Raw genomic sequence first — 27,016 nt, forward strand, 5'->3', positions numbered from 1 at the left:
GTCTTTAAAAAAAAAAAAAAAATTTATGATACTATCATGAAATTTTATAAATATTTATTATCCTGAAATGAAATTTTATAAACTATGCATATATTTTAGAAAGACATTATACTACCCTAATTATAAAAGAATAAACAACAGAAAACATTTATAGTAAAATAATGTGGGCTGGGTGCAGTGGCTCACACCTGTAATCCCAGCACTTCGGGAGGCCAAGGCACATGGATTGTTTGAGGCCAGGAGTTCCAGACCAGCCTGGCCAACATGGCAAAACCCCATCTCTACTAAAAATACAAAACTTAGCGGGGCGTGGTGGTGCATGCCTGTAGGCCAAGCTACTCTGGGAGGCTGAGGCAGGAGAATCGCTTGAATCCAGGAAGCAGAGGTTGCAGTGAGCTGAGATTGCGCCACTGCACTCCAGCCTGGGTGACAGAGTGAGACTCCATCTCAAAATATATATATATATATCTCAATATATAAATGCTAGGGTCTGACTATAATGAAGTGTTCAGGTGTTTGTACCTACAGGTAGGCTGACACGGGTGCTCTGTACTGCATATCACCGCATTACTGTCCACGATGAGATTGCCTGAGATGGTGCACATTTGGTTACTATTAAAATACATGTTGAGCCTTCCCTCAGCTTATAGGGCAGTTGCCTTCCTGGAAATTTCAGTAAACATTAAAATTGTGAAAAAACAAAGAGTATGTTTATTTGTAAAACAAGAATTAGGTTTGGCTCAATACCCATGCAATACCTGCAACTGAGGATTCTTCCCCGGGAGACCACAGCCTGTCGGCATGGCTCAAGAGTCTGTGAACTGCAAAATCCAGCCTGGGAAGGTGTTTGTGTTCATCAAGCCCACTTGCCCATTCTGCAGGAGGACCCAGGAGATCCTCAGTCAATTGCCCATCAAACAAGGGCTTCTGGAATTTGTCGATATCACAGCCACCAGCCACACTAATGAGATTCAAAATTATTTGGAACAGCTCACGGGAGCAAGAACGGGGCCTCGAGTCTTTATCGGTAAAGATTGTTTAGGCAGATGCAGTGATCTAGTCATTATGCAATAGAGTGGGGAACTGCTGATGCGACTAAAGCAGATTGGTGTTTTGCAGCAACCACAGAGCAGGCCACACGCTGACTTCCCTCCTCAAGAGCTGGATGGCATTGCACATGATGACAGCACTTCCTGGTGGATGAATTTGGGGGGCACAAACAGCTTTTTTCTTCTTTTGGCTCAGTATTTAAGAGTGGATCAACTTGCTCTTAACCACGGGGCCAAGAAGGTTGACAGGTCATCTTGGTTTTCTTCTTGATGTGCTGTTTGGTTTTCAGAAGACTGTGACGAGTTCTGGCCTAGGATTCGCCCACTGACCCTCAATTGTTCTTTCTCTTTGGCACGCGTTTCTTACTGTTCTCTGCGTGTCGGCATGCCTCTGCCTCTAAGCCAGTGTTTTTCAACTATGTTTATACAGACTCCTTCTCTACAATGATGAATCCATAGTTGGTTTTCTGCTACTGCCCATTAGCTGAAGTCATTTTTCTGCTTGACTTTATGGAGTTGGTGTTATGAAATCAGTGGGTATTCTGAATGGGTTCTTTCAAACTCCATGCATCTCTCCGGAGATTCAGCCCCACCCCATCCCATCCCACCTTGAGAATCACTGCTCTGAGCCAGTGTTGTCCACCTTGTCCTCTCACAGATCTCACAGGAAATGGTCAACAATTTTGTGAAAGATTCTGTGAAAGATCTCAGGACCCAACTGGAGAAATCATGTGAAAAGTTAAGCATAGTAGTTGGTCTTGCTGTCACATGAATCAGAGGCACAAGTGCAGAGACTGTAGTCATGTGGAACACTCTGTTATTTGAGATGGCCATCCAGATAATCCTGAACACTGTGTATTTATTTGATTTAGAGTGCCAGCAAAAATTAAAGCACAAAATGTAAAACATCTGAGAAAACTTACAGCCCCCTACCCCAAGAGTGTATCTGGGAAAGAGCCCCCAATGCTTTGAAAACTTAAGAATCCCCTATCATGAAGTTTGCCTGTTCTATAATTGTAAAATTGTTAGTTTCCTTCTTCAGTCTCTAGTAAGAATGTTTAATTTCTTTTCTAATAAAAAAAATACCTATAGATGAAAAAAAAATTAGGTTCTAGGCTCAGATAAATGCAGACATGTATACATAAATATCCAGTGAGACATTTGGAAGTTGTACAGGATACAGGACTTCCTTTTCTTTTTTTTTTTTTTCTTTTTTTGTAGGTGGAGTCTCGCTCTGTCGCCCAGGCTAGAGTGCAGTGGCACCATCTCCGCTCACTGCAAGCTCCGCCTCCCGTGTTCACGCCATTCTCCTGCCTCAGCCTCCCCAGTAGCTGGGACTACAGGCGCCTGCCACCACGCCTGGCTAATTTTTTGCATTTTTTAGTAGAGACAGGGTTTCATCATGTTAGCCAGGATGGTCTCGATCTCCTGACATCATGATCCACCTGCCTCGGCCTCCTAAAGTGCTGGGATTACAGGCGTGAGCCACCGTGCCCAGCGCTTTTGTGTGTGTATGTATGAGAAAGGACTTGCTCTGTCACCCAGGCTGGAGTGCAGTGGTCCAGTCACCGCCCACTGTAGCCTCAGCCTCCCAGGTTCAGGTGATCCTCCCACCTCAACCTCCTGAGCAGCTGAGACCACAGGCATGCACTACCACAACGAGCTAATTTTTGTATTTTTTGTAGAGACAGGATTTCGCCATGTTGCCCAGGCTGGTCTCGAAATCCGAGGCTCAAGTGATCCATCTGTCTCAGCCTCCCAAAGTGCTGGGATTATACGCGTGAACCACCTCACCTAGCCAGGATATTTATTTAATGTGCTGGACATGTAACAGCCCTACCCACTCCACACTAAATGCCAATCATTGTGACAGCCAAACCACCTGCCGAACTCAAATTTCCTGAATGGCCTGTAGGGGCAGTGCAGCCCCTGTTGAGGACTATCTTTAAGGAACCCAGAGGTGTGCTACTACAGCTTTAATGAGCATGCAGATTACCAGCAAGACTGTATAAAAATGCACCTGAGCCAGTGTGGTGGCTCACGCCTGTAATCCCAGCACTTTGGGAGGCCAAAGCGGGTAGATCACTTGAGGTCAGAGGTTCGAGACCAGCCTTGCCAACATGGTAAAACCCCGTCTCTACTAAAAATACAAAAATTAGCCCGGTGTGGTGGCAGGCACCTGTAATCTCAGCTACTCGGGAGGCAGAAGTTGCAGTGAGTCGACATCATGCCACAACAATCCAGCCTGGGGAACAGAGTGAGTCTTTGTCTCCAAAAAAGAAAAAAAAAAAAGCAACTGATTCAGGAGCTCTAGAGTGGGACCTGGGATTTTGCATTCCAGGTGATGCCACTGCTGCTAGTCTGGGGCCACACGTTGAGTAGCAAGGACATAAGGAGTCACACAGTGCCTCCTGAGCTAAGTGTTTGTGGATTCAGGGCATGTCTTTCTAAAGCGGCATGTCTTTGAGAGCCACATGCTGTTGAATCTCCTGGGATACTTAACAAATATGCATATCCCTGGCCAGGTGCAGTGACTCATGCCTGTAATCCCAGCACTTTGAGAAGCCAAGGCGGGCAGATCACCTGAGGTCAGGAATTTGAGACCAGCCTGGCCAACATGGTGAAACCCTGTCTCTACTAAAACTACAAAAATTAGCTGGATGTGGTGGCAGGCACCTGTAATCCCAGCTACTCAGGAGGCTGAGGCAGGAGAGTCGTTTGAATTCGGGAGGCAGAGGTTGCAGTGAGCTGAGATGGCGCCATTGCACTCCAGCCTGGATGACAAGAGCAAGACTTTGTCTCAAACACACACACACACACACACACACACACACACACACACACACACACATCCCTGAGTCTCTGAGTCTTCCTCTGAACTCTCTGATCAGGAACTCCCTGCAGTAGCCTATTAACACTTAATTCCCTGTTGCCTTAAAGCCACTAAGCTGAGAACCCCAACTTCATTTCTAGGCATCTCCAGATCTTGTGGATCTTTGCAAAACAAAGCTCTAGTTCTCCATCCAAATCTCAGATTCTATGCAAGTCAAGAAACTGTCCTGAAGTGTCAGATAGAGGCTGGAGAGTTGGCCACCCACTGAGGTTCTGGACATTTTCTGTTTCTTGACTGGGTATTGGTTACAAAGATGCTCAAGCCATTTATACATTTATTCACTTTTCTTCCCGAATGTATGTTACATTTCACATATACACAGAGAAGAGGTCCTCTCCTTATTGGCTCTAGGAGATGTGGTTGATTAGCTCAGGGAAAGAATGAGGGGAATTGTTAGTTGCTACTCAAGCCCAGTTATTTCCCAGCTGTGTCCTTATTCAGTGAATTTCATTGATTGTAGTCGGGCAGTGGGAGAGGACAGTATGGAAGACAGTGAAATGTTCGCTTTTGTTGTCCTGAGACCAAGCAGAGATGTTGACCTGCACTTCTTTGGAGAAGGTTATCTGGGACATCTGGAGAAGGGGCTGAGCCCTTTCGTCTCTAGATGTAGAATGTCCCTCTTGTCCCTCCCTGTGACATCACTGCCCCAGATGGCTTGGCCACAATAATAAAGCCACTTTCCCTCTGTGCAGGCAGTTGTTTACCGTGGAGTATTACAGCTAAACCTTCTCTTGTGACTATTTTTTTACCTAAATAAATAAGGTGACTGATTTCTTCAGGTGAATCAACTTCTCTAGTAATTTTCTGGCCCCACCCCTTCCACGCATCCCTTACAGGTGGGTCACTGGGCCACCTCCAGGTTCTTAAGGGAGAATCTACTCCTCCTGGGGAGTCTAAGGATCCTAGGCTAGTTGTTCAGCAGAAAATCAGCCTTGGGGCTGGCCCCACCCTGACCTTATATTCCAATTCTGGGAACTAGGACGTCTTCTCTTAGACCAAGGCTCTGCCTCAGCACCATGTCTGGTCCCTGTGTCTTCACCTGGAATTCAGCCAAACATCCTGCCCTGCTTGTTCTCCTTGGCCCTTCTTACCTTTTTCTCACATTCCTGCACCATCCTGTGTGTCCCTAGCAATGCCATTTACGTTGTGTTCCATGGGTAAGGCAGTGCCACTGACATGCAGGGACTCCCACCCACCAAGTGAAGCTTTTAAAAAGTTTTTTAAAATGAAGCAGATCATTTCACTCACTTGACTCATCATCTATTCTTGCTCTGCTGGTTCATGCGTGAACACAAACATCCAGAAGAACTGGATGAGCAATGCAGTTGATTCATCCCGGCCAGTAGAGCGTCTCTAGAGTATCTGAGAAGAGCCATTCAATTCTTCCACGGCTCAACTACAAACAATGCAAATCATCAATCTTGTAGTCGTTGCTGCAAATATTATTGGTAGAAAAAACGCAAAAGGAAATACAATAGTTAAAATTGCAAGTGATAAAAATTTGTTGCAAATGAGAAACTACAGAAAGTAAACGTGGTACAGTTGAAAAGTACAATTGAACTGCAAAAAATTAAATGTGATAGAAAACTGAAATGAAATAAAAGCAACAGAAGGAAAAATGCACATGGTAAAATTGTTGTTTTAGTCAATAGAAGGATCACATCTTGGCAAACCTGGATATGCGGAATTTGATTCAGGAAAATCGATCTTGGTGGAAATGTGATCATCCAAGGAAATTCAGATTGTCAAAAACCATGATGGACAGCATTCATATAGACAAAAAGTAATTGACGAACCAAATATTTTTGGTAAAGTTTATTGTAAAAAATCTGTTGAAAAGATTTTTTTTTTAATTTTTTTTTAAGACAGGGTCTCGCTCTGTCGCCCAGGTTGGAGGGCAGTGGTGCCGTCACAGCTTTTTGCAGCCTCATCCTTCTGGGCTCAAGCAATCATTTCACCCCAACCTCCTGAGTAGCTGGGACCACAGATGTGTGCCACCATGCCCTGCTAATTTTTTGTATTTTTTGTAGAGACAGGGTTTTGCCATATTGCCCAGGCTAGGCTAGTCTTTAACTCCTGAGCTCAAGCAATCTTCCCTCCTCAGCCTCCCAAAGGGCTAGGATTACAGGCATGAGCCATTGCACCTGGTTGAAAAGGTTTTTTTTTTTTTGATGGAAAAACATGGTACTGGTTTACCTGCATGGAAAAATTGTTCGAAGAATTAAAGTAGCTTGTAATGGAATTCACTGAGGAAAATACTGTCTCAATACAATTTCTTCAGTGGTAAAATTCAGATGAAAAAATACATTCATATTCATAAAGACAAAACAAAAATGTTTTTAAGTTTAAAGCACCAATTGAATCAAATAGAGTGTTTGAAAATGGTGGGGTACAAATGAAACCTGATGACTAAATCAACACACCATCTTCTGTTGGATCCTGGAGCAGAAAAAGGATGTTGACGAAAAATAGGTGAAATCCAAATGAAGTCTGGAGTTTGCTGGGTAGTAACGTACTAATGGTGGTGTTTTGAGTTTTGATCCATGTGCCATGGTAATGTAAGAGCTTAACATTAGAAGAAACCAAAAGGGACCGGGCATAGTGGCTCACGCCTGTAATCCCAGCACTTTGAGAGGCTGAGCCGGGAGGATCATCTGAGGTCAGGCATTCCAGACCAGCCTGACCAACATTGTGAAACCCCATCTCCACTAAAAATACAAAAATTAGCCGAGCATGGTGGCATGTGCTTGTAGTCCCAGCTACTTGGGAAGCTGAGGCAGGAGAATCACTTGAACCCAGGAGGAGGAGGTTGCAGTGAGCCAAGATCACGCCACTGCATTCCAGCCCAGAGGACAGAGTGAGACCGTCTCCAAAGAAAAAAAAAAGAAAAGAATGAAAGAAAAAGAAACCTACAGGGATATATATACAAGAACTTTCTGTATTATCTTTGCAACTTTTCTGTAAGTCTAAAATTATTCCCCAAAATATGGTGGGGTCAAAATACCCTAGACCAAAGAAAAAGCAAACTCGAATTTTCACTGCAGCTCTTCCTTGAGTACCTTGGCTCACTTCCCAGTGGATCCCCTTAGCTGTGCCAATTTATTTCCAATTTCTATCTAGAGTATCATAGTTGTTACCACCCTTCCCTTCACCACCCTTTGTGGACTTGTGTGTACTTCCAGCCACCAGCCTCTCCCCACATATCTATACTTGGGCTCCAGACAGCTTCCTGTTGTTTCTCCCTGCACCCAGACCCCCTTGGACTTCCCTGGGTGTAGACCAGGGCGTTCAGACTTGGCTGCACATTGGAATCACCTGAGGCGCTTTAACAACTACTGACATCTGGTTGCCACCCACAGAGATTCTGATTTGAGTGGTCTGGGGCATGACCTGGGCGTTGGGATTTTAAAACCTCCCCAGGTGATTCTAAGGGGCAGCCAAGTTTGAGAAAATGTTGTCAACCTACCTAGAAATTCCTCTGGTCCTGGGAGAGTCCGGTTAAGCCTGGCCTTAATTACAGCAGACCTTCCTCATCCTCAGGACCATGGAGGTCACCTCGTTCTAAGGTAGATGCCTGCACGTGTATATTGCTCCCAATCTTTTTTCATGTATGTTAATTACAGCCTCCGGGCAGGGATTTTATTCCATGCATCTTTGTGTCTCCACCACCAGGAGGTGCACGCTCCTGATTCTCTGGGTGTTCTTGTGCATCATCCTTGAGAGTGAGACCTAGGTTGTTGGTCTCTCTCCTGGAAACAGATGGCAGTGGCTGTCCTGAGGGATTTCGTTGCTAGTTGAGCATCGCCAGTGCTCACCAGGTAGCAGCCTCTCAGTGCGGGTTTCTCCTTCTGCTAGGTGGCCCCTCTTTCTGCATGCAGGTGCAGGATCACCTCACTTTCTCTGCAGAGCAGAGACTTTGGAGTGCCCTCCAAGTGTGGCCTCTGCAAAACCAGCTCTCTTGTTTGCACTTAAATCCAAAGTCAGATCCAAATCACTTGAATTCTACCAACCCAGTGCAGATTCTGGCAACCAGGAAGAATTGCACCTTCAAAATTTTGGGACTGGGACCTGGTCTCATTTCAGCTCCTGAATGTAAGTGTTCCCAAACACAGAGAGGAGTTTTGGCGTTTCATTGTTTTGGGGTTTTGTTGGTTGGTTTGTTCATAACAGCAGTAGACGGACTCTACACCAGAGCGACTGAGTGTGAATCTCTGAAGGGTAATTACTGGGGATCTGAGTTGTAAATGTTCCTCACATGATTCTGGAAGAGCCAGCCCGCTGCTGCTGGTCACTGGGCTCCACTAAGAACTGCATCACTACAAAGCACCAAGGGCCCTGATTCAGAACCAGGGGATCCTCAAGAAAAATCTCCTGTGAAACTTACAAAGAAGTCATGCCCAAGCCTCATCCTGGAGAGCTGGAGTCAGAAGGTTCCAGGTGGTGCTGAACATCTTCTTGTGTTTTATAAACTCCACAGTCAATTCAGATGTCTGACCCAGGAGCCCTTTCTGTAAACGGCCAGCCAGCAAATATTTTAGGCTTGCAGACCATATGGTCTCTGTTGCAACTGCTCAACTTTACGACTGGAGCCTGAAAGCAGCCATGAGTTTACGTGAATGAACATGTACAAGTGGGTTCCAATAACATGTTATTTAAAAAAAAAAAAAAAAAAACAGGCAACAGGCCAATCTAGATTGTGGGCCATGGTTTGTCCACCCTGATAAAACCACCTGGAGAGCTATAAAGTGTTCTTTTATGTCCAGGCAATTAAATCAGAATCTCTGTGGGTAGTGCCCAGGCGTTGCTATTTATTAAAAGCTCTTCAGGTGATTTTCAATCAGCCAGGATTAAGAACCACGGCTGTAATGCATGGTCATTGCACTCCTCATTCTGAGGAACAGCATCTTGCTCTGATACAGTGTTTAAACTGCTCCAGAAGGTTCTGTGTTTCTTTGTATGTTATTTGCTTGCTTTGTTTTCATTAAATGGAATGATTCCAAACATATTTTTCTACGCCTGCCTGCCAAAAAAAAAATTGTATTGAGATATGACCCATCTACAGTCGAGGGTGTAAATCTAAAGTGTACAGATTGATGAGTTTTGACATTCATTGTTTGCACGCTTCTTCACATATATCTTAGCCATGTAACTACACAGATCGAAACATAAGAACGCTCAAAGGAGTCCTTTTCTCCCTTCTCAGGCTCCTGAAGATAGTCTCCTGAAGATGTTTGAAGCCTGCCTTTAAATCTGTCTTCTCTCTGAATGGATGTCACTAAGTCACCAAGTATTTGGCAATGTGCCCATAAATATTCTCAGCATTATGGGGGCAAAAGCAAGCATGGCTGTGGTTGAGATTTTCTATTGCACAGTTTAGTTATAAACTATCGCACAGTGATAGCAATTTTCAGTTGCTATGGTAGACCGCGTCCCTGAAAAGGCAGTTCCGTGTGCCCTGTTGGCTCATGTACATCAGGGGACAATGAGGGCTGTCAAGCAGCAAGCAACCTGTAAGCAGCAGGCCCAGCTAGCTCAGCTCACAAAACCTCCATGGATGCTTTGGGAAAGGAAACAAGCCCAAGTGGATTTAGACCACTCATTACAACACAGCAGGCAGAATGAGCTTTGGGTTTGCAAAGGTTCCCCTTGCCCCCCGATTCCCAGGAGGCCATGCGCAGCAGGCCAGGTGAAGGCTGCATACCCCACGGGTCTGTGTCACAACTGCTCAGGAAATCCCCAATCTTACAAGGGGTTGCAAGCAAATGTGCTCATCTTTTCTCCCACTGCTCCCATGCACATACATAAATTAACCATGTCAAAATACACCTTATCTTTAGAGAATATATTCCAAGACCCCAGATGGATGGTTTAAGTCTCAGATACTACTGAACCCTATATGATACTGTGTTTCTTGCACATACATATCTATAATAAAGTTTAATTTATAAGGCACAGGAAGAGATTAACAACAATAAGAATAAAATATAACAATTATAACAATAGCCAGCATCACTACTCTCATGCTTCTGAGCCATTGTTAAGAAAAAGAAGGGTGACTTGATACAAGCACTACCATCAGTGGATCTGATAGCCTAGACAGTTACTCATTGACTCAGGGGAAACAGTGTATACAGCTGGACAAAGGGATGATCATGTCTGAAGTGAGACAAAGTCGGACAGTGAGAGAGCTCATCATGCTCCTTAGAACGGCATTCAATTTAAAACTTAGGAATTGGGCTGGGTGCGGTGGCTCACACCTGTAATCCCAGCACTTTGGGAGGCTGAGGCGGGTGGATCACCTGAGGTCAGGAGTTTGAGACCAGCCTGGTCAACATGGTGAAACCCTGTCTCTACTCAAAATACAAAAATTAGCCAGGCGTGGTGGCGGGCGCCTGTAGTCCCAGCTACTCAGGAGGCCAAGGCAAGAGAATGGCATGAACCCAGGAGGCGGAGCTTGCAGTGAGCCGAGATCGCGCCACTGCACTCCAGCCTGAGTGACAGAGCAAGACTCCGTCTCAAGAAAAAAAAAAAAAAAAGGAATTGTTTATTTCTGGAATTTTTCATTTAATATTTTTGGACCATAGTTGACCATAGGTAACTGAAACCTCAGAAAGCAAAACCTTAGGTAAGAGGGGACCACTTGTATACAATGAAGTGGTGCTTAGTACATTCACAGTGTTGTGAACCCATTACCTCTATCCAGTTCCAAAGCATTTTCATTGCCCCCAGTGAAAACCACATACCCCTTGAATAGTTACTCCTCATTTGCTCTTCCCTTCAGCCCCCTGGCAACCACCAGCTTGTGTTCTCTCTGTATGGATATATCTATCCTAGACAGTTCTCATTAAATGGAATCCTTCAACATGTGACCTTTTGTGTCTGGCTCCGTTTCTTACCCACACAACAGGTGGGTTCGATTGCTTGGCCAGTGACTGTTCAATGACTACAACCAAGGAGGGCTTAACAAAGAGATTTTATTACTTGCAGCAAGTAAGGAGAACACTGGGATAGTTCCCAAAGCAGTGGCTCCCCAAATAATGGTGAAAACAGGGCTTTTATTGGGCTGGTAGCTGAGTTATCGTATGTAAAGGTAAAGTAAATGCAGTGAAGGCACTGTCACCGATCATGCTTCTAAATATGTGTGTAGGAAATGGTGAATAAGCAAGCTCCTTCCTGGGAGGAGAGTTTAGTATGGTAATGAGGGGAGTTGGGCGAAGTTCATCTCCAACCCAGGCATCTCTGATCCAACCCATGTTTGTTTTCTAGGGCTGAGTTTCTTCCTGGAACTTTTTTGAAACATCAAGAACTTAAGATGTAACAGTTACAAGTACGTACTTTTTCACAGGGCATACCCATAGTTCCGGGATTCTGGGTTACACTTTCACTTAGCTTAATGTTTTCAAGGTTTATCCACATTGTAGCATGATTCAGTACTTCATAGTGTATGCACGTGTGGTTTTCCACCTTTGGGCTATTATGAATAGTGCTGCTATGGACATTCATGTACAGGTATTTGAGTACTTGTTTTCAATAGTTTTGGATGTTTAAGAGTAGAATTGCTGGGTTATAGGATAATTCTGTTTAACTTTTTGAGGAACTGCCATACCATTTTCCACAACAACGGCAACATCTTACATCCCCACGGGAATGCACAAGAGTTCCAGTTTCCCTGCATCCTGGCCAACACTTATTATTTTCATTTTTTAAAATAACCAAAATCAGACTCAAACTGAAGGAAAATAGAGACATGAAAAACCATTCAAAAGATCAACAAATCCAGGAGTTGGTTTTTTGAAAAAATTACTAAGATAGACAGTCTGCTAGCTAGACTAATAAAGAAGAAAAGAGAGAACATCCAAATAAACACAACTAGAAATGGCAAAGAGGATGTTACCACTGACCCCACAGAAATAAAAATAACCATCAGAGACTGCTTTGAACACCTGTATGCACACAAACTAGGAAACCTAAAGGAGATGGATACTTTCCTGGACACATACACCCTCCTAAGACTGAACCAGGAAGAAACTGATTCCCTGTACAGACCAATAACAAGCTCCAAAATTGATTCAGTAATAAATAGCCTACCAATCAAAAAAAAGCACAGGACCAGATGCATTCACATCTGAATTCTACCAGATGTACAAAGAGTTGCTGGTAGCATTCCTACTGAAACTATTCCAAAATATTGAGGAAGAAGGACTCCTCCCCAACTCATTCTATGAGGCCAGGGTCATTCTGACACCCAAACCTGTCAGAGATGCAACAAAAAAAGAAAACTTCAGGTTAATATCCTTGATTAACATTGATGCAAAAATCCTCAATAAAATACCAGTAAACTGAATCAAGCAGTACATCAAAAACTAATCCACCACGATCAAGTAGGCTTCATTTCCGGGATGCAAGGTTGGTTCAACATATGCAAATCAATAAATAATCATCACATAAACAGAACTAGTTACTAGAAAAATGCAAATTAAAACCACAGAGATATACCAGTTCATACCCACTAGGATGGCTGTCATTTTTGGTTTATTTCTTTATTTAGAGACCAAGTCTCACTCTGTTGCCCAGGCTGGAGTGCAGTGGCATGATCTTGGCTCGCTGTAAGCTCCACCTCACAGGTTCAAACAATTCTCCTGCCTCAGCCTCCCAAGTAGCTAGGATTACAGACACCCACCACCATGCCTGGCTAATATTTGTATTTTTAGTAGAGACAAGGTTTCACCATGTTGGCCAGGCTGGTCTCGAACTCCTGACCTCAAGTGATTCGCCCATCTTGGCATCCCAAAGTGTTGGAATTATAGGTGTGGAGCACTGCACCTGGCCTTCTGTTTATTTTTTAACTTAAAAAAATTTAGGTTCAGGGGTACATGTTCAGGTTTGTTATATAAGTAAATGTGTGTCACAGGAGTTTTCTGTACAAATTATTTCATCACTCAGGTACTAAGACTGGTACTCAATAGTTATTTTTTCTGCTCCTCTCCCTCCTCCCACTCTCCACCCTCAGGTAGGTCCCAGTGTCTGTTGTTCTCCTGTATGTGTCCATGTGTTCTCATCATTTAGCTCCCATTTATAAGTGACAACATGCAGTATTTGGTTTTCTGTTGCTGTGTTAGTTTGCTAAGGATAATGGCCTCCAGCTCCATCTATGTTCCCACAGAAGACATGATCTTATTCTTTTTATGACTGCATAGTATTCCATGTGTGATGTGTGTGTGTCTGTGCACTATTCCAGTGAGGATAACCGAGTCTCCCCACAAGAGTTTACTTTGAGTTTTATCTGCTGTATTAGTCCATTCTCACGCTGCTATAAAGAACTGCCCGAGATTGGGTAACTTACAAGGGAAAGAGGTTTAATTGGCTCACAGTTCTAAATGGCTGGGGAGGCCTCAGGAAAACTTATAATCATGGCGGAAGGGGAAGCAAACACGTCCTTCTTCACATGGCGACAGGACAGAGAAGTGAGTGCCACCAGGGAAAATGTCAGACATTTATAAAACCATCAGATCTTGTGAGAACTCACTCACTATCATGAGAACGGCATGGGGGGAACTGACCCCCATGATTCATTTACCTCCCACTGGGTCCTTCTCACAATCTGTGGGATTATGGGATTAAAATTTACGATGAGATTCGGGTGGGGACACAAAGCCAAATCACATCATTCTGTCCCTGGCCCCTCCCAAATCTCACGTCCTCACATTTCAAAACACAATCATGCCCTTCAAACAGGCCCTCAAAGTCTCAATTCATTCCAGCATTAGCTCAAAAGTCCAAGTCTAAAGTTTCATCTGAGACTTCCGCCTATGAGCCTGTAAAATCAAAAGCAAGTTAGTTACTTCCTAGATACAATGGGGTTACAGAATTGGATAAATACACCCATTGCAGTCTGTGGCTTGGGAGGTGATTGCAGTTGTTGAGGGAGAGATGGTGGTGGCATTGGCCACAGGAGAAATGGACTCACTGGAGGGTGATTTGGAGTCCATTGTCACTAGGACTTGAAGGACTGAACATAACAATGAGGGTGAGGGAGGCAACCAGCCGACGTCTAGGTTTCTGGCTCACTACCGAGGTAGGAACCACTTTGGAGAGCATGCTGCACAGAGTAAGAATAATATATGTGCCTTATCAGAATTGGCCGTTTGTGTAAATATTGACTTTCATCGACAGGTTTCTGTTAAATTAATTAAAGAGAATGTTTTGTAAAAGGGATAGAAGAGAAGTTGCTGAAGCAGCACTTGGCAGCCTCTGTCCTTTGCCTCCCTGTGAGCACCGTGGCTTCCTTAGGATGTGTTTTACACCCACATCAGGAAAACCTTCTGGGGAGGGATGTCGTTACACCGCGGCAGTGTCATTAGCTAAATGGTGTTTGATCATTCCCAAGCATTGCAATGGGATAGCTGAATCCTTAAGCAAAATAGGTCTCCTGGGTCCTGTTTCTGTTCTTTATTGTTGGCTGTTTTATATTAACGCTATTTTCTCCCATGATAAATGTAGTATATGCTCATTATAGAAAAAAATCAGGAGCCCAGAGCAGCAAAGGTCAGGAGGGAAATCACTCATAGCCCATTGTTAAAGCACCCACTTTATTAGTATCTTTTTGGATTTCCTTTCAGCCTTACCTTTATGCTTTTTATTTTATTTTATTTTGAGGCAGAGTCTTGCTCTGTCGCCCAGGCTGGAGTGCAGTGGTGCAATCTCAGCTCACTGCAACCTCTGCCTTCCAGGTTCAAGTGATTTTCCTGCCTCAGCCTCCCGAGTAGCTGGGATTGCAGGCATGCAACACCACGCCCAGCTAATTTTTGTATTTTTAGTAGAGATGGAGTTTCACCATGTTGGCTACGCTGGTCTCGAACCCCTGACCTCCCTGCCCGCCTCTGCCTCCCAAAGTGCTGGGATTACAGGTGTGAGCCACCATGCCCGGCAGATGCATTTTTAACCTATGTATTTTATATCTTTTTCTTAAGGAACTGCCATCACGTAAACGTTTTCCACAATTTTAATAGCTTCATCAGAGTCTATGATGGGCATGTACTATATTTTATTTGTCCCCCCTTACTGGACATTTAGATTTTCACTGATTTTTTCAGTTACATATAATGCTATAAGTAATGTACTTATGGATAAAGCTATTTCTGTATTTAGCAGCTTTTCCTCAGAAGTGAGTAACAGAAGTGAAATTTCTGGATAATAGGGTATGGATATTTTAAAGACTTTTCACCCGTAATTTTTTTTTTTTTTTTTTTGAGACGGAATCTTACCCTATCACCCAGGCTGGAGTGTAGTGGCGCAATCTCAGCTCACTGCAACCTCCACCTCCCGGGTTCAAGTGATTCTCCTGCCTCAGCCTCAGCCTCCCAAGTAGCTGGGAATACCGGTGCCCACCACCACACCTGGCTAAATTTTTTTTGTATTTTTGGTGGAGACAGGGTTTCACCATGTTGGCCAGGGTGGCCTCAAACTCCTGACCTCAGTTCACCCATAATTTGACATTGCTTTGCAAAAGGTTTGTACTCACTTATTGTTTAAGGATGGAGTGTGAAATTGTTGGATTTTGTTTGCGACATGATATTCACAAACTGGCACAAGGCACTCAGTGAACATGAAAAAAAAGAAACTATAACTTGGAGGAGACCAAAGGTATTATAAAACTAATTTTTAAAATATACCTGAACTGATAGAAGAAAAGGTTTGCATGGTTTGCTCTGTGACACTGTTCATTCATTCAATACGTACCTAATAAGCCTTCATATCCATATCAAAATCAGGCAGGCTGTGGGAAAATCCGGTAGATTTCCCAGCACAGTTCCGTCACACACTATCTCAGCGCTCTCATGGAGTGGCATTTTTCAGATGAAGACTCCAAAGCCTGTTAACTTAGTCAAGATCACATGGCCAATTGGTGGCAGAGCTGGGACATAAACCCAGGGTCACAGCTGCTTTAATTGTATTTATTGAACTATAGCTATATTCAGACAACCTGATAAGCATCAGGGAAACGAAGGTGAGAAGGCAAATCCCATCCCCAGGAACTTGCACTCACTGAGGAAGCTCAAAGGCACCTGGTGCTTGGAATCTGTATCAGATAGGGCAGCCATAACCAAGCCACTGGGTGGCTTAAACAACAGAAGTTTATTTTCTTACAATTCTGAAGGCTGGAAGTTTGAGATCAAGGTATCAGCAGGATTGGTCTCATCTGAGACCTCTCTCCTTGGCTTGCAGATGACTGCCTTCTGCCTGTGTCTCCACGTGGTCTTCCCTCCGTGTGTGTCTGGGTCCTGATCTCCTTTTCTTATAAGGACACCAGCCAGATTGGATTAGGGCCCACGCTAACGATCTTGTTTTCATTTAAGTACTTCCTTAAAGACCCTGTCTCCAAATACAGTCACATTCTGAGGTATTGACAGGTTAGGACTTTGACATGGGAATTTGGGGTGGACACAATTCGGTCCATAACAAAAGGCAATAGAATGAGAAAAGTTGCCAGTCCTCAGTTATGAGATATGGCTATTGTTGTTATTATTTTTTGAGACAGGGTCTCATTCTGTTGCTCAGACTGGAGTGCCATGATCATGGCTCACTGCAGCTTCAAACTCCTGAGCTCAAGTGTTCCTCCTGACCCAGCCTCCCATGTAGCTGGGACTATAGCCATGCACCACCACACCTGACTAATTAAAAGAAAAATTTCTGTAGAGATGGGGTCTCACTATGTTGCCCAGGTGGAGACAGGGCTAATTCTAAGCCAGTGACCCAATCCCAGCTGCACTTTCAAATCACCTGGGCAGTTCTTAACAGATAGCAATGCCTCCAGAGATTCGGACTTAATGGGTCTCTGAGGGGCCTTGGCATAGATACTTTGTAAAAGCTCCTTGCTGATTCTAATGTGTATCCAGGACCAAGAACCTTGTTTCACTGAAATGCCAAAGAGAAATCTGAGCTGCTTTCATTATCCTACACTGTCATGCTTTCTGCCCAGCAAACAATTAGTTTTTCATGGATAGGATACTTTCTAATCAGCAAAATATCAGCACAGCAGCAGAATTGTGCATCTCCAATTAATGTGCACCCAGCTCGCAGCGTTCTTTAGCTCTTTCATTCATTAAAGTCATTAGTCATTTGTTGAATGCCTGTGATACGTAGACACTGTGCTGATGGAATAGGCCCAATAATGGCCCCTGCCCCACGACAGGTTCCATTCCCTGCAACCTGCAAATAGGGAGATTATCCTGCATTCTCCAGGTACACTCAACTTAATCGCATGAGGTCTTAAAAGCAGAGAATCTTTCCTAGCAGAGGTCAGAGAAATATAAGAAAAGCAGAAGAGATTCAAAGCATGAAATGGATCACACCCACCATTGCTGCCTTTTAGATGGAGAAAGGGGATCCCCAGCCAGGAAATGTGGGCAGCCTCAATAAGCCAGGAACTGGAGCTGGCGACAGACTTCAGCTGGTAGCCCACAAGGAAACAGGGACCTCAGTCCTGCAACCACAAGGAATTGAATTCTGTGGGCAACAGAATGAGCAAGGAAATGACTCACCTAAGATTTCCAGGAAGAAGGCAGCCCTGCGAACAGCAAGTTTTAGCTTGCTGACACCCAGGTCAGACTTCTGACCTACAGGAGTGTGAGATTATAAATATATGTTGTTTTAAGCCACTAAATTTGTGGTCATTTGTTGCAGCAGCAATAGAAAATGAATACAGCTAAACTCTGAAAAAATACAGTAAGAAGACAATCTCTCTGTTGTTATGGAGCTTAGCAACCCCAATTTGCAAAATTTGTAAAAGTAGAAACAAGTGAAGTTTGTAGGAACTCAAGTATTAGGCTGAAGAAGTTATTGAATGGAGGGCCCCTGGGTATTAGGTGCTATGTGAGACCCAAGCTCCACGCTTTTTGATGGAAGTTCCAGCTAAAAGGAGAACGAAGAATCTTTTACTATAGATTGAAGGAAAAGGGATGTTTTTGTAATACAAATATAGAAAGAAATGATCATTTAAGAAGGATAGGCTTTTGTCAAAATAATAGTAATAATAGCTCCTCAGACTTCAAAGGAGTTCTTCTTATCCTTCCCCATCCCCAACCCCCAGATCTACTTAATTTTTTTTTTCTTTTTGAGATGGAGTCTCTCTCTGTTGCCAAGGCTGGAGTGCAGTGGCACGATCTCAGCTCACTGCAAACTTCTGCCCCCCGGATTCATGCCATTCTCCTGCCTCAGCCTCTCAAGTAGCTGGGACTACAGGCGCCCGCCACCACGCCCTGCTAATTTTTTGTATTTTTAGTAGAGATGGGTTTCACCGTGTTATCTAGGATGGTCTCGATATTCTGACCTCGTGATTCACCCGCCTCAGCCTCCCAAAGTGCTGGGATTACAGGCATGCGCCACCTCGCTCAGCTGATTTACTTAATTTTAATATGAAGGCTCATGGTAAAATCATATGTACCAAATAAGGACATGCTTAAACACACACACACACACACACACACACACACACACACACACACACACACACAATGGAGTATGTCAAAGAGACACGGGACTCAATTGAAAGCACGCTCAGTGGCCAAAGCTGGAATGATTTGAACAACAAAATAAGTACTTTAAAGTTGGGCCAGGCACAGGAGTTCACACCTGTAATCCCAGCATTTGGGGAGGCCGAGGCAGGTGGATGGCTTGAGCCCAGGAGTTCGAAACCATCCTAGGCAACATAGTGAAACCTCATCTCTACAGAAAAATACAAAAATTAGCTGGGCATGGTGGAATGCACCTATAGTCCCAGCTACTCAGAATGCTGAGATGGGAGGATCACCTGAGCCTGGGGATGTTGAGGTTGCAGTGAGCCATGATCATGCCACTGCACTCCAGCCTGGGCAAAACAGTGAGACCCTATTTCAAAAAAAAAAAAAAAAAGTAGAATTGGAAAATAACTTAAATATAAAGTAAATATCCCTAAGTCCACACTGATTTAAGAAAATGATTCAATAAATAAATGGTGGAAGAGAAACAAATCTCCTCTGAAGAAGAATTTAATGTAATTTTTATAAATTATTTCACCCTCAAGGAAGTGGGCCATGAACTCTCCACTCCTAACTGTGGGCTGTGCATAGTGACTTCCTTCCAAAAAGCACAATGTGGAAACAGCATGGGCTGAGGAATGTCTAACTTTGCAGTGGAAAAACTGTCTCACCTGGGAGCTCAAGGTTTTAGCCTCATCGGTGATAAGTTATGTTGGTAGTGTATCCCCTTGATGTGATGTGACGTGACGTGATGTGACGTGACATGACATGATGTGAATAGCAATTCCCCTCTCTGGCATTCTTCCCCCAAACCCATGACTCTATTCTTGTTGTTGTTGTTATTTTCTGAGATGGAGTCTCACTGTGTCACCCAGGGTAGAGTGCAGTGGTGCAATCTCAGTTCACTGCAACCTCCGCCTCCCGGGTTCAAGCGATTCTCCTGCCTCAGCCTCCAAAGTAGCTAGGACTACAGGCACATGCCACCATCCCTGGCTAATTTTTATATTTTTAGTAGAGACTGGGTTTCACCATGTTTGCCAGGCTGGTCTCGAACTCCTGACCTCAAGTGATCTGCCCACCTTAGCCTCCCAAAGTACTAGGATTACAGGTGTAAGCCACGGCGCCCAGCCTCCAGTCTAATCATGAGAAAACATCAGGCAAATTCCAGTTGAGGAACATTCTACAAAATACCTAACCAGTACCTCAAGACTGTCAAGGTTATCAAAACCAAGGAAAGTCTAATAAAGTGTCAGATCAGCAGAGCCTAAGGGGACATGACTAGTAAATGTAGTGTGGTATCCTGGGTAGGATCCTAGAACAGAAAAAAGACATTAGGGAAAAATAAAGGAAGTCTGAATAAAGTATGGAATTTAATTAATAATACATCAATGTTAATTAGTTGCAATGAATGTACCATATTCATGGAAGATGTTAATAGCAGGGCAAACTGAGTGCAGGGTATGATATGGAAACTCTGTATTATCGTCACAACTTTTCTATGAATCTGAAACTATTCTAAAAATAAAAGTTTATTTTGGGCGGATCACGAGGTCAGGAGATCGAGACCATCCTGGCTAACACAATGAAACCCCGTCTCTACTAAAAATACAAAAAAATTAGCCGGGCGAGGTGGTGGGCGCCTGTAGTCCCAGCTACTCGGGAGGCTGAGGCAGGAGAATGGCGTAAACCCGGGAGGCGGAGCTTGCAGTGAGCCGAGATAGCGCCACTGCACTCCAGCCTGGGCGACAGAGCGAGACTCTGTCTCAAAAAAAAAAAAGAAAAAAAAAGTATGCATCTTAAAATGTTTTCTCCATGCCTGGCACCCTATATGTTTTATAGCATGAAAACAGCCTTCCTGTGTTTTCTGCAGGGAATGAAAACTATATGTATAGATCTGAGCCAGCCCCCAGAGCAGTCCTGTTTTGGGGACAGGACATTTGTTCTTTGGGTAATTTAAAGGTAAAAGTGCTCACCATACTTTATTTTTTTTGTATACTGGTTTCTCTGCCTCACATACAACTCACTCATCATAGTATATTAAAGCTATTTATGGCCAGGCGTGATGGCTCATGCCTCTAATCCCCACACTTTGGGAGGCTGAAGCAGGAGGATTGCTTGAATCCAGGAGTTCGAAACCAGCCTGGGCAACATCTCAAGACCCCCGTCTCTTAAAAAAAAAAAAAAAAATTAGCGGGGGGCAGTAATGTGCACCTGTAGTCCCAAGTACTCATAAGGCTGAGGCGGGAGGATCCCTTGAGCCCAGGAGTTTGAGGCTGCAGCGAGCTATGATTGTGCCACTGCACTCCAGCCTGGTAGATAAAGCAAGATGCTATCAAAAAAAAAAAAAAAAAAAAGCTACTTAATGTTCCAAGAGTATGTTTCATCTAACAGAGTACATTCTGTGACCATTCTGAGTGTACTTTTGGGAAATAAGGAAGAATATGTATTGTAGAAAACAGATGGAGCTTTGGTAGTTGCCCAGGTTGCAGGCAAACCTGGCTTGACCCCAGACCTATGGGAATCCAATCCTTGTCCACCGTGTTAAATATGACCATTTAGAATAGCTTTCCACAATAGGATTGGAGACAATTTTAAATCTGTCTGCACATGGAAATAAAAAATATGGACCCTCTAGCCTATGGAGGAAGAACAGGAATTGTGTATCTCATCTTTAACACTGGATCAATGGTGCAAACATTTAAGTACTTTGTGTAGCAATTATGTGCTCCATCATCAATTGAAATGTATTCTTTCACTCTGGGAAAGATTTACAATTTTCTAAGCGGCAATTTACTTCCAGTCCCAGGGAGGATTCAGTTGGTGGTTAAAACAAACAAACAAACAAACATTTTTAAGTAGTAAAAATGCTTGTATGTATTTAGGTGCTTTTCAGGGGCCTCTTTATCCAGACCTGAGGACCCCCTCGGCTAGCTGCTCTCTTTCATTCCTGTCCTCACTTTCCTTCGGCTCATTCCCTGCACTGACTTCTCACTGTGCGGCACGTGTGGGTTCTCAAGTGTCGGGTGAATGCACATCCCAAACAAGCATGGCAGCGAAAATAAAGGGCCAGCCCTCAGCACCTTACCATCCTGGAGATGGAGGTGGACACAGAGGTAAGATAAGGAATCTTCTGTGCGTTTCAGCCTCCTTTATCGCTCACCTGTTCCTCTGAGGCCACAAACCCTTCCAAGCTGGCTCCACTCTGGTGAATTTTCTTGAACGTTGTATCTCTCACCGAATACTTTTCCTGAGCATCATTCTCTGAATTGAGCAAGAGATAGTGTGATACTTGGCAGAATTCATCCCCATCCCCCTTTTTTTAAACTTTATATTTGATACATATGGAAGAATATGTGTAACATAAATGTAAGGTATGCATCCTGCTAATAAAATGGACACCTTGAGCCCCCTCACCCAACCTGAGGACGGAGGCATTATCAGTACTGTCCTATTCTGCATCTTCCTTCCCGCCCCCTCAAGAGGGACCACTACCCTGAACTGTGTAATTATCATTTCAAAATTTATACTTTTATCACATAAGTAGGTAACTCTAAGCAATACGTTGCTTCTTTTTGACGTTGAGATTACAAAAGAAGCAGCATGCCACATGTAGTCAACTGCAACTTTCTTTTTAGTCTCAATTTTAGGTTTCCGAGATTCATCTACATTGTGTCTAAATTAGAACCTATTTATTTTTGCTTCCACATAATATGCTATCATATGAATATTCCACAGTTTACGTATTCATTCTCCTGGTTTGGGGCACTGGGGCTCTTTTCCAGGTTTTGGCCATTGTGATCAATGTCATAGTGAACATTCTTGACAGGTGTCTCCTAGAGGCACATGTGCGAGCGTTGCTTAGTGCAATCGTTCTCAAGTGTGAGGTGGCGTCAGAATTGCTTGGGGAGAACACATATTGCTGCGTCCCACCCCCAGAACTTCTGATTCAGTGGGCCTAGGCAGGGGCCAGAGATGTTGCATTTTTTGTAAGTTTCCAGGTGAGGCTGAAGCTGCTGCCCCAGGCTCCACTTTGGGAACCACCATCTATAAATACCTAGGAGGAGGATGGTTGGGCTGTAGGGTGTGTGCCTGCTTCACATTATAAAATAATACCCAATTGTTTTACTAGGTTGCTGTGACACTTTGTTTTCCTGTGATAGTATGAAAAGTTCCAATGGACCACATTTTCACCAACTCTCAGTATTATTCATCCTCCTTCTCTGCATTCAGTGTGACTGAAACTTAGACACTGAGACTAGTATGTTTGACATTTTCTTTAAAGAAGATAGGGGACTTTATGTCATTTGGGTGTGTTTTTCCTTGGGCTTAACAAGCAGAAGAATGGGCTCTAACAAGTTTTCCAAGGAAAGTAAACGGTGAACAATTCATAGAACTTTAACAGATTGTCTTTAGCAGAGTCAGGGAGAGCCCGATGGTGTAGTCATTTAGGTCCATTTTTAGTAGCCATTACAAAAGTGGAGATGGTTCGTAACATGTTAGCTGAGACCATCAACGAAGCTGTTTTTGTCTGTTCTTTCATTGGCATATAATATTGTTTAATAAAAAGGCACTTCATTTTGAAAAGACTCAGAGGAGATGTGATTGAAATTGCTTGTGACAGATAAGATGATCATGGATTAATTTATCGCATGCCAGAACTGGAAGAAGATGGAGAAGGACATTTATTTTTATTTTATTATTATTTTTTTCAGACACGGTCTCACTCTCTCGCCCAGACTGAAATGCAATGGCGCAATCTCGGCTCACTGCAACCTCCGCCTCCCAGGCTCAAGTGATTCTCCTGCCTTAGCCTCCCGAGTAGCTAGGATTACAGGCACACACCACCACACCCGGCTAATTTTTGTATTTTTAGTGGAGATGGGGTTTCGCCATGTTGGCCAGGCTGGTCTCAAACTCCTTACCTCAAATGATCCGCCTGCCTTGGCCTCACAGTGTTGGGATTACAGGCATGAGCCGCCACACCCAGCCAGAGAAGGACATTTAAATAAATAGGAGTGTTGGCCGTGCACAGTGGCTCATGCCTGTAATCTCAGCACTTTGGGAAGCTCAGGGCGGATCACCTGAGGTCAGGAGTTTGAGACCAGCCTGGCCAACGTGGCAAAACCCCATCTCTACTAAAAATACAAAAAATTAGCTGGGTGTAGTAGCAGGCATCTGTAACCCCAGCTACTTGGGAAGCTGAGGCAGGAGAATCACTTGAACCCAGGAAACAGAGGCTGCGGTGAGCTGAGATCGCACCGCTGCACTCCAGCCTGGGCAACAAGAGCGAAACTCTATCTCAATAAATAAATAAATAAGAATGCAGATTTCTTTGCGCAGTGAATGGTACAATTACTTGGCTCATGAGGTAGCAAAGTCGAGTATGGTGGGAACCGTATCAGCTTTCATCAGCCAGACCCAGGTTCAATTCCAGCTCCTCTAGAAAAGCCCGAGTGTGAGAACGAGCACAAGGTGCTTTGTCTCTCCTTAGCTTCAGCTTCCTCATCTGTGAATTTGGATCACTCCTGTGTGCCTCACAGGGCTACTGAGTTTCCATGAGAACTTATGGAAAGCACCTGGCACACAGTAGGACACTCAGTAAGTGTCATGTCTCCTCTTTTTCCATTCAAACAGGTTTTATTATAAGAACAGTAACTATTCCTCTTCACACCCGTTAGGATGGCTGTTATTGTTATTATTTATTTATTTATTTATTTATTATTTTTTGAGACAGAGTCTCATTCTGTCGCCCAGGCGATCTTGGCTCACTGCAACCTCTGCCTCCCCGGTTCAAGTGATTCTCCTGCCTCAGCCTCCTGAGTAGCTGGGACTACAGGCACGTGCCACCATGCTCAGCTAATTTTTGTGTTTTTAGTGGAGATGTGGATTTCACCATGTTGGCCAGGATGGTCTCGATCTCTTGACCTCGTGATCTACCTACCTCGGCCTCCCAAAGTGCTGGGATTACAGGCATGAGCCACCACGCCTGGCCATATTATTTATTTTTTGAGAGAGAGTGTCACTCTGTCATCCAGGCAGAAATGCAGTGGCATGATCGTGGCTCACTACAGCCTTGACTTCCTGGTCTTAGATGATCCTCCCACCTCAGCCTCCCAAGTAGCTAGGACTATAGGCGAAAGCCATCACACCCGGCGAATGTTTTGTAGATTTTGTAGAGGCGGGGTATTGCCCAGGCTGAGGATAGCTATTATTGAAAACAACCACCACCACGGAAAGGAAAATAGCAAATGTCAATGAGGAGATAGAAAAACTGGAACCCTTGTGCGTTGCCTGTGGGAATGTAAAATGGTGCAACAGCTATGGAAAACAGTATGGTGGGTGCCCCCAAAATGAAATAGAATTACCACAGGATCCAGCAATCCCACTTCTGGGTATACTTCAAAGAATCGAAAGTAGGATCTTGAAGAGATATTTATACGTCCACGTTCACAGCAGCATTGTTCACAATAGCCAAGTGATGGAAGCAACCCAGCTGTCCGCTGATGGGCAATTGGAGAAACAAAATGTGGCCTCTACATACAATGGAATATCATTTAGCCTTAAAAAGACGGGAAGCTCAGGTACACGCTAACAATACTGAATGAACTTTGAGGACATTATGCTAAGTGAAATAAGCCAGTCATGAAAGAACAAAGAGTGTGTAATTCCACTGATATGATGTAAAAGAAGAGTCAAATCCATAGAGACAGAAAGTAGAATGGAGGCTGGGCACAGTGGCTCAAGCCTATAATCCCAGCACTTTGGGAGGCCAAGGCGGGAGGATCACCTGATGTCAGGAGTTTGAGACCAGCCTGGCCCACACAGCGAAACCCCATCTCTAGTAAAAATATAAAAAAATTAGCCAGGTGTGGTGGCATACGCCTGTACTCCCAGCTACTCGGGAGGCTGAGGCAGGAGAATCACTTGAACCTAGGAGGCGGAGGTTACAGTGAGCCAAGATCTTGTCACTGCACTCCAGCCTGGGCAACAGAGTGAGACTCCGTCTCAAAAAATAAAAATAAAAAAAAGAAAGTAGAATGGAGTTTACCCGGGATTGGGAGGAGGACGGAATAGGGAATTATTTAGTGGGCCTATAGTTTTCATTTTGCAAGATGAAATGAGCTCTGCAGATGCTGGTGGTGGTTGTATAATGTGAACGTACTTAATGCCACTGCAGCTAAAAGTAGATAAGATGGTAGGTTTCATGTTATGTATATTTTACCACAATAAAAGCAAAAAGAATAGTACCTATTGCCATTTGTACCTCAGTTCGCTGTTTACAAAGCCCTGTCCCATGTCTAATTCTCATAACACCCTGAGAGACACTATTTCCATGATCCTCATTTCCTGCCGCTTCTCCTTTCCTGCCTTGCCTCGCTGGTATTTGTACTGATATTCTGTCTTCCCCACTGTACACCATTTTCACGTGGGAACAGCTGTGCGCATGAGTCACGGCTTCATAGCTTATCTAACGTTTGGACGACAGGATCATTGTAGACAGGAGACATTTGACCTGTTCTCTTCCTTGCCTCCGTAAAGAGATGTCAGCAGGAAGAGAGCTCACATTAATGAGAACTTACTATGGGCCAGACGCTTGACAAGCTTGATCTCATTTAAACTTCACCAAACAAATCTACCTCTGAGGTTGATTCAATTATTAGTCTCATTTTATACGTGACAAATCAGACACGGACCTCAAAAACATTATGCTGAGTGAAAGAAGCCAGTTGCAAAAGACCATATACCGTGTGATCCCATCTATGTGAAATGTCCACAACAGAGAAATCTCTAGAGACAGAAGGGAGATTGGTGGTTGCCTATGGGATGGGAGTTTAAGGGGAAACGGGGAGTGACTGCTGGTGAGTATGAGGTTTCTTTTGGGGGTGATGCAAACGTTCACTGTGGAGACTGTAGAGATGGTTGCACAACTCTGTGAATATCTAAAAAGACATTGAATTGTGCACTTTAAATACATAAACCGTATGGTGTGTGAATTATAGCTCAATAAAGCTGGGTTTTCAAATCTTATTTAGAACAAACACAAAACAGGCAAAAAGAAAAAAAACAGTTAAGAAATTGCCCAATGTTACAGAGCTAGCAAGTAACAGAGCTGGGATTTGAACCAGGCAAGTTGAGTTCAGAGTCCACACTTCTGGCTTTCTCTCTTCCCTTTGTTTGCCTGAGAAACTCTTCCTGCTCCTTTGAGACACAGCTCAACTCTACTCTTCTGCAAGACTTCCCTGCTTTCCAGGCAGCCTCCACAATCCTCTCCTGGGGCCTCGCTGTCCAAAAAATAGCTCATCTAGAGAGCTTTTCACAGTGCACGGTGAGGCAGTCTACCCATTTGCTTTCTCAGTATAACTCCATGGGAGCTTCTAGAGAAGAGAAAATGGGTTCTTCCCATCTGTATTCCCAGGGCCTGCCTCGTGTCGGGCACCAATTAGGTATATCAAGTCCCGACAATGTGGCTGAAACCATGGGACATAGGCCAGACCCTTCTACCCAGCATCCTTTGGCACCTGAATCAAAGAAGACTCCTGCTTGTGGTCCCAGCTGCT

The 27,016-nt window shown here is 44.0% G+C and overlaps 1 protein-coding gene and 1 pseudogene across 1 annotated transcript in view; both read left to right on the forward strand.

Moving 5' to 3' along the window:
• Window positions 1-27,016, forward strand: part of KCNK13 (potassium two pore domain channel subfamily K member 13) — a 125,177-nt gene that overhangs the window by 46,663 nt on the left and 51,498 nt on the right. The gene's annotated exons all lie outside the window — the stretch shown is intronic.
• Window positions 656-2,211, forward strand: LOC102122703 (glutaredoxin-1 pseudogene; annotated as a pseudogene).

The sequence above is a fragment of the Macaca fascicularis genome, chromosome 7, assembly GCF_037993035.2.
Source record: "Macaca fascicularis isolate 582-1 chromosome 7, T2T-MFA8v1.1".
NCBI lineage: Eukaryota > Metazoa > Chordata > Mammalia > Primates > Cercopithecidae > Macaca > Macaca fascicularis.